Source organism: Candoia aspera, chromosome 2 (genome assembly GCF_035149785.1).
Source record: "Candoia aspera isolate rCanAsp1 chromosome 2, rCanAsp1.hap2, whole genome shotgun sequence".
In the NCBI taxonomy this organism is placed as follows: domain Eukaryota; kingdom Metazoa; phylum Chordata; class Lepidosauria; order Squamata; family Boidae; genus Candoia; species Candoia aspera.
In genome coordinates, this window is record NC_086154.1 from 38,183,769 (window position 1) to 38,200,713 (window position 16,945).

Genomic DNA, 16,945 nt, shown 5'->3' on the forward strand with positions numbered 1-16,945 from the left:
GTTTTAAGGTAGAGTAATGCCATTTTGTTTGGTTTTTGTACATTTAATCTCTTTGCTCTTTCTTGTCAGCATTTATTATAATTCTAGAATGAGGCTCATAGAAAGCTGCATTATATCAAGCCATTTACCCCTTAGTCAAAGATAATCCCATAATCAACACTGCCTACTCTGACAGACAGTAAATTGACAGCATCTCAAGCAGAGAACTTCCCAGTCAACAATTGCTGGATGCTTAATTGGAGATCCCTGAGACCTCTTAGGCACACTGAGCCATGTACCCGCACCCCCAAGGAGTTTTCAGAGATGCATTGGAAAATAGAGTATTGTAATGTAAGAAGTCGCACTTGTCCTGTGGTAATCACTGATGATTAAGTCAATCATAGCTGACTTGTCTGGTTGATTTCATTCAACAGAAAATACATCTTTTTTTAAAAAAAATCTGAACTGGGCCCAGTGGCAGGAGAAGAAGTCAATGAATGAAATTATGAATGTCATCCAGAATTGTACTAATTGCAGCAGTTTCTCACTATCAGCTGAATTCTACCTGGAAGCCCAAGTTTCATTTTCATTGGATTTGTACCAGTTTGAAGTAATTATATGTATATAATTATATGTAATTATGACTTTGCTTCTTTCATGGCCACAAAGCAGAGAAGTTACTCAGCAAAATGGAGAACAACACATTTGAATTTTACTTATAACAATGGACATATGAAAGCAATCCAAGAACTAACATTTCAAGCAGAATTTACTCAAAAATCCATATTATTTATCCCTTTTATGCAGGAGATTGGAATCCAAAGTTCTTCAGCAAAGCAAACATCTGTGATACTTCCTGAATGAATGAATATCTCATAGAATTTGCTCCAGTTTCCTTTCAGTTAATGTGCCTTAAGGAAAAGACATAGATCTATTATAAATTAAGGTAGCTAAATAATTAACCCCATTAAGGAGTCTCAGAGGGCAAGTTAATAAAGTGCTTGCTGGGGCTTCCAGACAATGAATGATATCCCACCCTACTGTGTCGATATGGGCACCAGCATCAATTTTATACTACCATTGCACTCCAGGGCATATCTGCTAGTGCTTTTGAAATGGGGTGACATTGCTCTGATACTGAAAATAATAAATATTTTTTGCACAAGGGAAATTAAAAGAAATGAGCTTCTGAACTGCATTTCCTGAAGATGAATGTATACTACTCATCTGTTCCAAAGTGCAGGCATATGAAAGAACAGTGAACCTATTATTATTTAATTATTTCTCTCAAAAGATAAATTATATCGTAACCCGACATTGAAAAGGATATGATTCAAATGTTATGCAATCCATCTTCTGTTATTATTAATTTCATTTTATACTACCATTGTTTGATGGAGCACCTTAAAGCTGCCTACAAAATAAATAAAGGGAAAAAAAGAATGTTCTTCAATAAAACAATTACATAAACCCCTCAACAAGAAAACATCCATCTGTAAGACAATACAAAGATGAAATCAAAATTCATTTTTTTTTAAAAAAGCTATAGCATCCTGCAGCTTTGTTATTCTACAAAACACTGGTGGAACACACATGTCTGTTAGAAAAAAAGAGTGTAGGAACTAGCCATATTCCCCTTGGGAGAAAGTTCCATGATCCAGTGTTATATTGCCACTGAGAAGCCTTTGCTTTTGGTCTTCACACTGTGGGAACTTCCCAGATGATGTTAGTGTACAAACTGTATGACGTAAATGAAGGTGGCCTTTTAAATACTAATTTAAATAATGTCTAAAGCAGCAAGGGCACTGCTTCCGGAATCAGTGTTATCCACCTTCGTTAAGAATTGTGCAGCTATGTTCAACACCATTTCCAGTTTCAAACTGTATTCAAACTGTAATCCAACTGCAAGGCTATTTGGATGTGGAATGCTGAGATAAGATGGTTCCGTCATGGTAGAGTTGCAACTGCAATAACAACTGTAGCTGGATGTGGGCCTGCCTTCTTATAGAGTCCACCTGTAAATCCACTGATTGATCGGACTCAAAGAAAGTCCTCAAGATAGGTACCTATTCATCCAGTCCATCATTACCTCCAGGCAATGATGGACTGGGGTGGAAGGGGAGAATTCTAGAACCTCCCATGAGGCCAGTACCATGGGACTGAGTGCAACCTTCCAGGTCTTAATGAAAGCACTGCAACATTGTGTTTCCAATACCCAACCCACACTCCAGCAATATCCTACAATACTTAAGGTTAAAATAATTAATACTGAGTGACGCAGGGGAATCAGCATGGTAGCACACCCCCTGCCTCTCTCCTAGTACATTCCATCAGTCAGGGCAGCCAAGGCTATTTCAGTAGAAGACTGTAGCCAGACTCAGATGATTTATTTCAGCCATGAATGTAGCTGGATAGCCACATCCAAGTATCTTGCCTAATAAAGCCATATTAGTATCTTGCCTAATAAAGCCATATTTGTAACTAGAGTATAAGCATAACATTCTTACATATTGCTCATTCCCTGGGCCCAGTAATCAAGGAAACAGATCCAGTTACAGGTAGGATGTGCAATAGATTCTGCAATCCCTGTGGTGTCCAATTCACTTTACTCTCAAAGTGCTTCACAAACCAATTACTGTAAGGTACTGAGTAGTTGGCTGAATTGGTTTTAAGACTAGTCTTCAGCAATCTACTGACTACCTGAGGAATCTCTGCTGGGTGATTTAATGAGGAAGTAATGATAATGGAGAAGAAAAGTATATTTGCCTCCGTTGCTGGAGATATACAGTAGATACAGTTATAGGCTCTGACCTGTGCTCTGCTGTACTCATTGCAAAATTTATACCAACTATGTTCTGGCAGTATAATAGTTTGCTTCATTCCCCAGAGTTGTTCATAAACCATGGGGCTTGGCTTCCTGCAACTGGAGAGTCGCTCAGGAGCAATAGTATGAAAGCCATTCTCATCTAATTGTTCCACAAGACCAGGGCCTCAACAGATCACCAGCCATAAAATTTGGAAAATCCTCCAACTCATTCAAAAATTCTTGATTCTGTAAGTCTTCAAAGGAGGGTCACCTGGATTTGTCCTCCTCCCTGATAGAAGAGATCATCCACAGCCAGTTCAAATCACACCAGCAGGTGACTTCTCAAGATAACGGGTTGACTCTCGGCCTACCATCCATTGGTAGATTTTCATTCTGTCACAGATTATTCTCAGGTGTATGTATTTTGTCTGTGTTCTAGGATTCCCCCATGGTTGTCAATGACAATCATAAAGTCTTTAGCTAGATTTGAGTGAAAAGTTCTGGCTCAGACATGGGTTACTCAAAGACCATGCACTTTTAGGCAGAAAAACATTGGTAGTACACCAGTAAGACCCCTCTTTTGTTTCTGCAACTCAACACCAGGTGCAAACTCTTTCAGGCAACACCTAAATAGATGGGTTTCTTGGTAAGACAAACAGTATGTTGATAAAGTGCCATGCAACCGCTCAGCCCCACCTCTTTAACTCATGCTGGGATTACACTGAATATCTGGCCATAAGAAAATGAATAAATGTTGCCCCCTACCATACATCTTCAGCAAAGGATTGTAACCTTGTCGTGGTGCTGGAGCTTGAGCACCTCAATGATGCCATGAGCTAAACCGTGAAGGGCCACCCAAGACGGGAGAGTCATGACAGAGAGGTCAGACTAAATGCGATCCCTGGAGAAGGTAATGGCAACCAATCCCAGTATTCTTGCCGTGAAAAATAAATGGATCAGTACAACCAGAGATATCTCAGTATACCATCGGAAGATGAGACCCCCAGGTCGGAAGATGGTCAAAATGCTACTGGGGAGGAACAGAGGATGAGTTCAACTAGCCCCAGATGTGATGACGCAGCTAGCTCAAAGCCGAAAGGACGGCTAGCGGCCGACGGTGCTGGTGGTGAACGGCGAATCCGATGTTCTAAGGATCAACACACCATTGGAACCTGGAATGTAAGATCTATGAGCCAGGGCAAATTGGATGTGGTTATTGGTGAGATGTCAAGATTAAAGATAGACATTTTGGGCATCAGTGAACTGAAGTGGACTGGAATGGGCCACTTCACATCAAATGACCAGCAGATCTACTTCTGTGGACAAGAGGACCACAGAAGAAATGGAGTAGCCTTCATAATTAATAGTAAAGTGGCTAAAGCAGTGCTTGGATACAATCCAAAAAATGATAGAATGATCTCAGTTTGAATTCAGGGCAAGCCATCTAACATCACAGTGATCCAAATATACGCCCCAACCACAGATGCTGAAGAAACTGAGGTAGAGCAGTTCTATGAGGATCTGCAGCACCTACTGGACAACACACCTAAAATACATGTTATTTTCATCACAGGAGACTGGAATGCTAAGGTGGGCAGTCAAATGACACCTGGAATTACAGGTAAGCATGGCCTGGGAGAACAAAACGAAGCAGGACATAGGCTGATAGAATTTTGCCAAGACAACTCACTCTGCATAACAAACACTCTCTTCCAACAACCTAAGAGACAGCTTTATACATGGACTTCCCAAGATGGACAACACTGAAATCAGATTGACTACATCCTTTGCAGCCAAAGGTGGCGGACATCTATACAGTCGGTAAAAACAAGACCTGGAGCTGACTGTAGTTCCCATCATGAACTTCTTATTGCACAATTTAGGATCAGACTAAAGAGATTAGGGAAGACCCACAGATCAGCTAGATATGACCTCACTAATATTCCTAAGGAATATGCAGTGGAGGTGAAGAATCGATTTAAGGGACTGGACTTAGTAGATAGGGTCCTGGAAGAACTATGGACAGAGGTTCGCAACATTGTTCAGGAGGCAGCAACAAAATACATCCCAAAGAAAGAAAACCAAAAAGGCAAAATGGCTGTCTGCTGAAACACTAGAAGAAGCCCAAGAAAGAAGGAAAGCAAAAGGCAACAGTGGGAGGGGGAGATATGCCCAATTAAATGCAAAATTCCAGAGGTTAGCCAGAAGAGATAAGGAATTATTTTTAAACAAGCAATGCATGGAAGTGGAAGAAGACAATAGAATAGGAAGGACAAGCGACCTCTTCCAGAAAATTAGAAACATTGGAGGTAAATTCCAGGCAAAAATGGGTATGATCAAAAACAAAGATGGCAAGGACCTAACAGAAGAAGAAGAGATCAAGAAAAGGTGGCAAGAATGTACAGAAGACCTGTATAGGAAGGATAACAATATCGGGGATAGCTTTGATGGTGTGGTCAGTGAGCTAGAGCCAGACATCCTGAAGAGTGAGGTTGAATGGGCCTTAAGAAGCACTGCTAATAACAAGGCAGCAGGAGATGACGGCATCCCAGCTGAACTGTTCAAAATCTTGCAAGATGATGCTGTCAAGGTAATGCATGCTATATGCCAGCAAATTTGGAAAACACAAGAATGGCCATCAGATTGGAAAAAATCAACTTATATCCCCATACCAAAAAAGGGAAACACTAAAGAATGTTCAAACTATCAAACAGTGGCACTCATTTCACATGCCAGTAAGGTAATGCTCAAGATCCTGCAAGGTAGACTTCAGCAATTCATGGAGCGAGAATTGCCTGATGTACAAGCTGGGTTTAGAAAAGGCAGAGGAACTAGGGACCAAATTGCCAATATCCGATGGATAATGGAAAAAGCCAGGGAGTTTCAGAAAAACATCTATTTCTGTTTTATTGACTATTCTAAAGCCTTTGACTGTGTGGACCATAACAAATTGTGGCAAGCTCTTAGTGGTAAGGGGATACCAAGTCATCTTGTCTGCCTCCTGAGGAATCTGTATAACGACCAAGTTGCAACAGTAAGAACAGACCAGGGAACAACGGACTGGTTTAAGATTGGGAAAGGAGTACGGCAGGGCTGTATACTCTCACCCTACCTATTCAACTTGTACGCAGAACACATCATGCGACATGCTGGGCTTGAGGAATCCAAGGCTGGAGTTAAAATTGCTGGAAGAAACATTAACAATCTCAGATATGCAGATGATACCACTTTGATGGCTGAAAGAGAAGAGGAACTGAGGAGCCTTATGATGAAGGTGAAAGAAGAAAGTGCAAAAGCTGGCTGGCAGCTAAACCTCAAAGAAACCAAGATTATGGCAACCAGCTTGATTGATAACTGGCAAATAGAGGGAGAAAATGTAGAAGCAGTGAAAGACTTTGTATTCCTAGGTGTGAAGATTACTGCAGATGCTGACTGCAGTCAGGAAATCAGAAGACGCTTAATCCTTGGGAGAAGAGCAATGACAAATCTCGATAAAATAGTTAAGAGCAGAGACATCACACTGACAACAAAGGTCCGCATAGTTAAAGCAATGGTGTTCCCCGTAGTAATATATGGCTGCGAGAGCTGGACCATAAGGAAGGCTGAGAGAAGGAAGATCGATGCTTTTGAACTGTGGTGTTGGAGGAAAATTCTGAGAGTGCCTTGGACTGCAAGAAGATCAAACCAGTCCATCCTCCAGGAAATAAAGCCAGACTGCTCACTTGAGGGAATGATATTAAAGGCAAAACTGAAATACTTTGGCCACATAATGAGAAGACAGGACACCCTGGAGAAGATGCTGATGCTAGGGAAAGTGGAGGGCAAAAGGAAGAAGGGCTGACCAAGGGCAAGGTGGATGGATGATATTCTAGAGGTGACGGACTCGTCCCTGGGGGAGCTGGGGGTGTTGACGACCGACAGGAAGCTCTGGCATGGGCTGGTCCATGATGTCACAAAGAGTCGGAAGTGACTAGACAAATAAACAACACAACAACCATACATTACACCCAGCCATGTCTCAGTGACATAAAGACAGACTTTTCAGTTATGAATACATAAGGATTTCTTAAAGTAAATTCTTCAAATAAAGACCAGCTTAGGGTGACTTTATAGGCACATCAGTGTAATTTTGGGGGCAATATTATAGATGGGATTTTCCATTGCTGCCTTCTCTAATGTTTCTTTTCAACTTCCCACAAGTCTATAGCCCTGGTATTTCCTAGTGTTTTCTTATCCCAGTATCAGGCTGGTTGGATTTTGCTGGGTCAGTTAGATGCTGCCACCTATGCGGGATCATCATAGATGAACATTATTTTATTCTGGATTGTCATGGGCTTTGATTGTAATATGAGAGGGGAGGTTAGCATGGGAACCAAGACCCACTACTCATCTGAGGACTCGATTCCTGTTTCACACACCTCTGTCCTCCCTTCAACATTGGTGCTGTGACAGTGTTCCCTGCCCCTTGTTCCCCTCATTCAGGACATATTACCCCCATGATTAGAGCTCTATATAAGATATAGTTAGCCCAACCTGCAAAAAGGCAACCAAATGGAGGACCATTTATGCAGAGCAGGTGTATAAACAGACTTAGTAACACATTTTGCTCTACTTTTGCTGAATCCTGCTCACACCATATGCTCACCTTCACATGTCCCCTTTCCCTGTGGTACTTCCTCTAACTAAAGTTTTCTCAGAGTGTTGGCAGCACTTCCAATTTTATTGTTTGAGTAGGACTCTTGCAGGTCCCCATCAAAGCCATGTAGTCATCTCCAAGGCCCCCTTGAAATGACTTACCTCCAGACATTGTGAGTTTTTACAGCTTTCCCTCGTTAGATGACACACCAGTAATAAAGCCAGCTCCAGAGAGTTCACTTTACTCTGCCTGTGGCCACTCCATTCTTTTTTATCTCAAGCCTGACAGGATGCTTGGAGGTAGCAGCTATTCAGAAGCAAAGGCTAACTGTGGTGTCAATAGGTTCTCTTTGCTCTTTTCTGTTCTACAAATGGAAACAATTGATACATTAAATCAGTCTAGGATGTGGTATCTACTGATGTGTTTCTATTAATCTCCAGTGTCAGTAATGATAATTTCTTGGATTTGTTTATTTATTAAAATTATATGGCCACCCATCTTACATATAAACTCTGGGCAGCTAACAATAATAAACAAAAAATAATAAAACTTCTATAAACAACAACAAAGCAGAATTAAAGTGATCATAAAACAAAACAAAGGTACCATATAACAAACTCACAACACAGACCACACCTATATTGGGCTCATCTAACATCCCGGCCCAGCACCTGGGGAAAAAGCCAGTTCTTCATGGCTTTCTGGAAGGCCCAAAGGATTGGGACCTCTGGATCTCAGGGGGAGTCCTCCATAAGGCAGGCCCTGAAACAGAGAAGGCATGACATTATACCACACGATGACTTTGTTTAATAGAGGGACCTGGAGAATACCTATCCTGTTGGATCTAGTGGGACAGCCATAGACCCTTGAATTACAGCTCCTATTTAAGCTTTCTGGTATGTGCACATGTAGTAATTACCATGGATGGATGGATGGATGGATGGATGGATGGATGGATGGATGGATGGACAAGTAGTCTAGCCCTTTTTTAAAAAGATTTTTTTTAATCCCTTTATTATTTTTATAAATAACTCAAGACAGTGAACATACCTAATACTCCTTCCTCCTCCTATTTTCCCCACAACAACAACCCTGTGAGGTGAGTTGGGCTGAGAGAGAGTGACTGGCCCAAAGTCGCCCGCAGACTTTCATCACTAAGGTGGGACTAGAACTCTCAGTCTCCTGGTTTCTAGCCTGGAGCCTTAACCACTAGACCAAACTGGCTCTCATTTTCATCATCTTCACTTCTGAAGTTTAAATGGAGATGCCCCTGGCTAGATATTCTTTGGTATTCATCTGCTTGAGGAATGCCTTTCCCATCTATCATCTCTCACACATCCAAATCTGTTCTTGTGGATTGAGAACTTACTAAAACTGAAAATGTTCCCATAGCATAAGTGGAAGTCTGGATGTACCAAAAATATAACTGCAAAGATTTGTATTGCAACTTTTGAGTTAATTAAAAATAAGACAAAAGGAAAAGCAAAGCAAAATATTAAATTTTATTATGTAATGAGTTGTTTGTTGTGGCATTTCAGTCTTCCTTCTAAAGGAAACCTTTAGAAAGCAAAATGTAAAGAAAGCTCACCAAATATTTTTTGGCTGTTTTTTTCTTTCTACTCTGATACTTAGCCAATTCATGGATACATGTATCCATCACCCTATTCCTTGTCAGGGTAAGCAGCATTATAGAGTACAAAAAAGAAGTAGGAAAGAGTAAGCCCAACTCTTAAAAGAATGATTTAAGAAAAGGAAATACAGCTAAATCTAGTTTACATCAACACCATTCACCATACCTTTCATATCTTTCTATTCCTTGTAAGCCATCCTTGCTTCCACCACATCTATTCTTTAAACTTTTCACCTCTATCTTTTTAAGGATCACATCAAGTAAGTAGATATTGGCTTTGCTTCCCACAATTGGAATGCCATCTGCTTTGTTATCTCTATTGCATGTCTATAGTTCAAGACTGGGTGTTGAATTCCAGTTCATAGGAATACATTCTATTGCAACATGTTTCTCTTTAAAATACAGCATGGCTTCTAATTCTAAACTGATAACATCTCTGCATCATAAAAATAAAGGATCTGATTTCTTACAGCATATAATTTAATAAAGGAGATCAATAGAGAATTGGAAGGAGGTGAGGATAAACAAGGCTGAAATAAAAGGTGTTATTTTGCACACAATATTGTGTACTTTGTTCATTAGAAATCTTTGTAACATACATACCCATGATACCATTTTATTTCAGGGTAGGATTTTTTTTTGTTTTTGCAAAGTACAGAAAGGAATAAGAAATACTATGCCAAGTAAATTAAAGACTTGAGATAAGAAACTAAAAGGAAATACGTCTAAATCTACTTTATGCCAACATGCTTCACTATGCTTCTCTACACTTGAAAAAATAGTTGATTCAACCATGTCCATGCACTGTACGTTTCCTTTTATTTTTTTAAATTTCTCACATCTGTCTTTCTGGGGATTCCATCAACTCCATCCAATAACAATTTTCTAGGTTTTCACTTTCCTCTTGACCCATTCACTTTTCCTTCATACAGGTGTTTTCTCATTTCCGTATTAGTTACATTCAGTCAGTACCCATTCATTCTACTTCTTCCTGGCTTACCACACATGCTGAAATACCCCTTTCCTGTTGCATGAAATTCATTTTAAAATCTATCCTACATTTCCAACTCTCACTTCCATATAATCAACTGGACAAAACACACTCTTCTATCCATTTTTTTTCTTCATTCAGCAAACAAAGGTTCCTCTCAAGAGACTACATATTACCCACTACCTTTCTACAAGTATTTGCACATTTTAAAATTTCTCTATCAATTTTCTCATCCTTAGTAAATACTCTACCAAGAAAAATAAATTTATCTGTTTGCTGTTTTTTTAAATGTTATTTACATATAATTTGTAATGATTCCCTGTCAGCCCTTTGAGGTGGGCCAGGTTAGGAAACACTCCACAAATAGAACTCTATTGATATAGGCTATAATAACTGGATCTTGAAACCCTGTTTTTCCCTTCCTTCTCTCCCTTTCCTCTTCTTCCCCAAGTGACACCAGGGTAGAATGGAGCCAGTCTATGCTCCTTCACAGCTACTTTGGTCTTTAATAAGGATTTTAGATCCATCTTCCTTACTGAATCATATACTGTATCGAGGTACACAAATTTATCCCTTCAGGGTTAGTTTTTTTTTTTGCCATGTATGTATAACCTGCTCTCATTTGCTACATATTCTCTGTCAAACATAACTACCTTTGCTATATTAATTTGTAGTTCCCTACTTGTTGCATGATACACTCTAACACCCATTGCAATCATTCCGTTTCTCAGCCAACAATATTTATTTTGTTTATTTTTCAATATTTCTAAGCTGTCCCTCTCCTGATAGTCTCTTGGGGCAACAATAGAACAAAAACAACCACAAATATTAGAATACAATTCCTATGAGAAACTATCTTGGCACTTCCAATCAACTTGGGTCAAAGGCACGATGGAAGAAAACCATTCTAACCTGCTTATGAAAAGGCAGAAAGTGGGAGCTGTGTGTACCTCCAAAGGGAGAGGGGGGGGGATAATATGAAGAAGCTCTAGGTATCAATCGAAGCGAATATTTGTAGCTCAAGGTTGAACTGTGGAGGCCTTGGTGCTCTCTGAGCCTTGTGTTTTCTTGCAGACATTTCATTGCCAGACTAGGCAACATCTTCAGTGTGAACAGGGAGAGGGCCTTGCTCTCAGTTTATATACAGTGGTTTGCCCTGCTTGTGTTGGTGGAGGTGTTGTTCTCTCCTTAGGAGTTCTTTGATTGGGCTGTTGTTTGCTGCTTGGTTGATTGACTGAGTTAATAGTTCCATGATTTAGGTGTATTGTGCTGTTTGATGGTTCATCTGGTGTTAATCCTAGTGTTGATTTTTGCATAACTGGGTGTTGATTGCTGGCAAGGGAGTGTACTAGTCTTTTGGCTTTTCTATTGTCTCTTTTGAATGGTATGTAAATGCTGTTTACCTCTATGTGTCTGTTGATGGCTGCTTTGTCTGAATGCCAGGCTTCTGGGACTTCTCTGGCATTTTTGGATTTGGCTTGGTTTAGGATGCTCACAGTTTCCCAATTGAAACTATGGTTGAGTCTGTCCATGTGCTGTGAGATTAAGGAGATGGAATAAAATTCACAGGGGAGGAAGAAAACAACAACTCACTACCATTCCTGGACATCCTCATCAGTAGAGAAAATGATGGCAAGTTAGAAACACAAGTCTACAGGAAAGCTACCCACACCAACCAAGAGCTCCATTAGCAAAGTAACAATCCAACCTCCCACAAGAGAAGCTGGGTAAGAACATTATTCAGATGAGCACTTACACACTGCAGCAACCCAGAACACCAGAAAAAAGAAAAAGAACATCTGGACATCTTCCAACAAAATGGATACCCACTCAACTTTATCAAAAAGTGCCTCACCACCCAACCCACTACAACCCAACCAGTGGAAACTATGAAAAGGATATCACTACCATACATCAGAAACATCTCAGAAACCACCAACAGACTGTTACAACCACATGGCATCACCATAGCACATAAACCAACTAAAACTCTTCAAAACATATTAAGCAACCCAAAAGACCCAATAACCCAAGAAGAAAAAAACTGGAGTTATTTACAACATACAATGCAAAGACTGTAACAGCCACTATGTAGGAGAGACAGGCAGAAGACTAGCAGTGTGCATCCATGAACACCAACTAGCAGTCAGAAGACATGATGAGAATCTCACAACACGTGGACAGACTCAACCATAGTTTCAACTGGGAAACTGTGAGCATCCTAAACCAAGCCAAATCCAAAAATGCCAGAGAAGTCCCAGAAGCCTGGCACTCAGACAAAGCAGCCATCAACAGACACATAGAGGTAAACAACATCTACATACCATTCAAAAGAGACAATAGAAAAGTGAAAGACCAGAACACCTCCTCGCCAGCAATCAACACCCAGATATGCAAAAATCAACACTGGGATTAACACCAGATGAACCATCAAACAGCACAATACACCCTAATCAAGGAACGATTAACTCAGGCAATCAACCAAGCAGCAAACAACAGCCCAATCAAAGAACTCCCAAGGAGAGAACAACACCCCTACCAACACAAGCAGGGCAAGCCATGGTATATAAACTGAGAGCGAGGCCCACTCCCTCTTTGCACTGAAGATGTTGCCTTGTCTGGCAATGAAACATCTACAAGAAAACAAGGCTCAGAGAACACCATGGACTCCACAGCTGTAGCTGTCTTTGCAAAATCTGCCCATGTTTTCCCTTCCCTCCCTCTTATACTGCAGGGGGTTGGTGGGAGCCAGTCTGTTTCAAATAATTTCCCACCCTCCTGGGCTTAACGTGTGCTTCTTCTGCACCTGTCATTTGCCCTAATGGCTTCTGGATGCCTTCTCCAAGGTCATTTCCATGGCTCCTCACACTAATATACAGAAAGCCCTGAATAAAGGTGGTGTGTGTGTCTGTGTGCTGTGAACAGACCATTCTGATTTGTAGAGATGGGTGACTTTGTCAAATAGGGAGTGTCTCCTCACAATCATTTTATTATGTTCTTCTCAACTCTTATTCTTGAGTTGAGAGGAATGTACGTTGATATAAAAAGCACTGTTCCCACAGTCTAGTTTAATTTCTCCTCAGCAATGATACTGGTTAGTGTTGCTGCACTCACACAAGGTAACACCAGGTAGTTTCTGGGCATGTAATTGGTGAGTTGCTGGCCACCCTTTCCCCTCCCACCCAGGGGCACCTAATGGCAAAAACCCAAATCATCTATTACTCTCCTGAAAGTGTGGCCAGATGGGGTTGGGCGTCACAGCCATCATTTTTTTCATTATTTATGCATTTTGCCTTTGTACTATTTGCTGCATGCTTGTGGTGAGAAAGTAGAAAGTACCTGGCGAGTGGACCACTACTGTTCTTGCAGGGCTGGAAATGTGTAGGGTTTTTTTTTTTTTTTTTTACTTCAAATTATAGGAATATTGACTTCTCAATCTTCTGGAAGATTGATATTTCCATAGTGAGGTGAATACAAGAGCATCCCTTTCCCACCTCCTTGTACCTCTCCAAGCAACCAGATGACTCAGACAAATAAACAGCCACACACTCCACTCCACAGCACTAGCCATAAGGGGAGATAATCAGCGGGTCTGACAATTGCATGAGCATCAGGAGTGATGGGAAAGAGAGTGAGCCAGGTATTGCAACCTAAAGCTGTTGGGAGGAAGTGTTCTAACACAGAGAAGAGACTGAAGGAGAAGCACCCAAGATTAATGTTCTTTAAAGCAGAATGAAAATTATGTGAAGGAATGAGCTGGTAGGATTGCTTAAATGGCAGACAATCCACCCTTGTCCTAGACTGGAGGATGGCCAGCATGCAGGGAATTGCAGCTCCCCATCTGGTTTCTATTTTATGTCCTCTTACTCTTACAAGCAGAAATATCAAGGATTTCTCCCAACTGTGAATCCTGTTGTAATTCAGTGCACCAGATGAAGGTTATTGTATTGCTTGACAATGTAAATGGTGTTTCTCAATGGAATCGAGTACTTGCATGTGATGGTGGGGGGAGGGCTGTCATGCAAATTTTGTAGAGCCTTTTAAAGGGCAAATACTTTTGTTTACCAATGACAAGACAAGTCTCCTGGAAGACTTGTACTTGGTCTTCCATGAAGTCAATTTTCCTATGCCACCCTCTCCAACCCCCTTCCCCCAAAGAAAAGAAATAGATTGTGCAAGTGAGATGTTGTGTCTCTTTCAGAGCCACAGGTGAAGAGTCTAGTGAAGGATGGGATGGGTCATCCCACAGCAGAACCACTAGGTCAAAAGGAGTTAAGCAAATCATTGACTCTGATTGCATCATCCATGGCTCATCCTTCAAGCATCTTAGATTGTCCACTTGGAAAGTGTTTTGTTGGGATAAGAGGGAACACTTAAGACTATTTCAGCAGCAGGCAAGCCAGTGATGCTGGAAGAACATGTTTTGTAACAATAGTCAGTGGGGAATCCTTGTAAGTTGCTCAGTTTTGCACTTTTCAAAAAATTCCCCAAAACATTTTTTCCCTGATGCATGTTTTTGGGTGCACTGCTCCTAATATAGAGAGCAATTTCCCTAAAATACTCAAGTTTTATGCACACATTTTCCCAACATTGTGCCCACTTTTTACTAATATGCACATTTTTGTAAGCCCTTTTTGAAGACACATTTGAAAAAAAAATGGATTTCAGCATACATGTGAATTCTGTTCTGCTTTAAGTTTGGAAAGTGCAAAGATGATACATTTGTAAAGTGTATGCATAAAAATTGGATTCAAGAGATTTCACATCCCTTTTCACTAAAAGGGGGTAAATTCTAGGGTTTTTCTAGTATTAAGTGTAATGATAGTTTAAGAACACTCTCTGGCTAGCTTTCTAATTTAACATAAAATGTATGAAATAAATCACAATCTATATTATGATAATCTTTACATATATATTTATCTACCTCACAGCCTTAACTATACAAATAAGTTGCTTCAAATGTGTAAAATAAATAATGAAATTATCTAGATATCTCTGAGGTATATTTAGGTCACTGCAAAAAGTCAAGAAGACAGGATAATTTCCCATTACTGGAACTTTTGACAATATTAGATAAACATGTGTTAGGGATATGGTGAAGACTTACTGAATTGTGGCTCATTGCTTGAGAGAGTTAGAAAAGAAGGCTGAACCATGCAGACTTATCTGGGAGTCACTTCCATTGGGTTCTACAGGGCTTCATTCTGAGTAAATTTTCATAATATTATACTGTTGGGCCTGCTTCCATCCACAGCACTTTGTATCTCTAAGTGGTTGTGAAATATATAACTTGGTGTGCAGTTTAGAACATTCCAAATGCAGATTTCATTCACTGTAGGTTAAAAAATCTCATTTGGAATTAATTACATCAATTTTACCTCTAAAAATGGGGTGGGGAAGTGGAATTGTTCTTACCTCAAGGTGATATTCCTTCTGGATTATAAGTGATTCAGAGAGACATCTGTTGGCAGTGGCTATTGGCCAACTCTCAATTTAATTGCAAAAGCATTTGGGCTCACCATATCTATGACAATCCCAATTAGTGCATATTACATGACCACTTTAATGTTACTGCTGCTAAGAAGCAGAATTTCAGCCAGATGCACTTATTTCAGCCAGAACCTTATTAGCTGAAAGAGAATAAAGTGGGGTGGAAGGAGCAGGCCATTATGAATGATTTGTTTTCCACCTCCAAATAGTTGTACTTGTAAGCATAAAAACATAAACACATTCAGAAGTTGTGGGAAATAGCTAATAGAATTTATATAGCTTATTTTGATGACAAGAATGCTGAACCTCAAAGACTATCAGGTACCAATTCTCAATATTTTGTACTGTTGCAAGGAGGCCTCTGCAGATGTCTTTCATGGAAAAAAAAAGCATGCAATAAACCATGTGTTTGCCCTTTAGGCTCACACCTGTTTCATTATGCCAGCATGTTCCAAACAATCTCATTATAATTTACCCAGTTGCCTCATCCTCTGATAATGCTTTGAGAGATTCCTACAAATCCTAAAGATAAAACTTAGGATACAGAGGAATTTATCTAGAGGTTTGCTGGGGGGGAAATAGGACTCAGTGTGGTTGATTTATTTCTCAGAACCATGATTTCCCTTCTTTTTCATGTTGATAAGCTCAGTGACATGCTGAAATAGAAGTTAAAGGGCACAACTGTTCAAAATACATTTACAGTAGATTTCACTTGTTCCAGTGGGGAAAAGATAGGCAAATATATAATGGAGATTCTTCATCTTTCCCACTGAAATCATGAATCATAGATGTATTTTATTTTCAATGGATTCTGCCCCATGTGTATTGAATATAAGGATATAAATATGTGAAAGACTTGGGAAGGAAGCATGGGAGGAGGAAAACAGTTTAGGGAGAAGAAACTGTACAGCCCAGATGTGACAGTTGTGGAAAGTATTTCAAAGGGAATCCCTCTTCATTAACTCACTATAACTCTTGCTGGGAATTCACTTCTGTACTTTTCAAGATTATGTTTTCATCCCATACTAGCCTTAAAGATACCTTCCTGAAAACTATGCTCTCCTTGCTTTACTAGTAACTTGGGCTTGACAAAATAAAATTTATCCTGATTTTCAAGAGGAGTGAAAGGACATATTTTTTTATTTTCTACAGTTTGTGTGCCCTTCCACCCAACAAGGCTCTAAGTAGCTTCCCAAAAATACATTAAAATAATAATAATAATAATAATAATAATAATAATAATAATAATAAAAAACAATAACAAAGCAACAGCACCCCAAGGATTCAAACAGCCACAGCATCCAAGCCCACAGCAGGAAAGTCCCCCTGGTCAAAAATCAGTTTGCAAGGCTCTCCAAAAAGCCAGGTTTTAATGGCTTTCTGAAAAATCAGTAGGATGAAAGCCAGTCTAAT